Source organism: Lupinus angustifolius, chromosome LG18, assembly GCF_001865875.1.
Source record: "Lupinus angustifolius cultivar Tanjil chromosome LG18, LupAngTanjil_v1.0, whole genome shotgun sequence".
Lineage (NCBI taxonomy): Eukaryota > Viridiplantae > Streptophyta > Magnoliopsida > Fabales > Fabaceae > Lupinus > Lupinus angustifolius.
The window spans coordinates 5,317,724-5,318,625 of NC_032026.1; positions in this window are offsets into that span (position 1 = coordinate 5,317,724).

Sequence of the window (902 nt, forward strand, 5' to 3'; positions counted from 1 at the left end):
ATCGAATGTAAATAATCTTTAGGTAGACTGGTTTTGGATTTGCTTGGCTAAACATTTAAAAGATTTATAAGCATCGCTCTTTGATGCTAAAAATAAAGTCCAGGTGAATCTAGATAAATCATCGACAATAACTAAGGCGTAATAGCTCCCACCAAAACTCATAATTTGTGATGGTCCAAACAAGTCCATATGGAGAAGCCTCAATGGTCTAGTAGTGGATATCACATTCTTTTTTATTAAATGAATTCCTGACTTGTTTACATTTCTGACACATGTCACAGGAATCTTGAGTTTTAAAATTGAGTTTAGGAAGACCTATTACTAAATTATTTTTCGATAATTTTTCTAAATGCTTCACATGTATGTGAGCGACACGTCTATGCCAAAGCCATATGTCATCTCCTTTTGAAATAAGACATTTTGAGAAAAGAGAAGTGACATCCTCCAGATTAACCATATAAATATTATTTACCCGATACCGACAAATTTAATGTTATTAGATAATACATCACGAATGATACAACAGTCAGAGTCAAAAGACACAGTATTACCTTTGTCGCATAATTGGCTTATACTCAATAAATTGTGTTCCAAACCTTCTACGTAGAGAACATTCTCGAATATTATGTGGGTTGAGTTGCCAATATTTCCGGTGCCTAAGATTCTTCCTTTGTTGTTGTCTCCATAGGTGACGAATCCTTTTTCTTTCAACGACAAGTCTAGGAATTTCGACTTGTCCCCAGTCATATGTCTCGAACAGCCACTATCAAGATCCCAATTTTGTCTGTGTGTTCGAAGACATACCTGTAATATAGATCACCTGCTAGACTCAGGTACCCAAATTATGTTGGGTCATTTCTTGTTAGTAACGAGGGAGCTATCTCCCTTTCTTACCCAAGCGT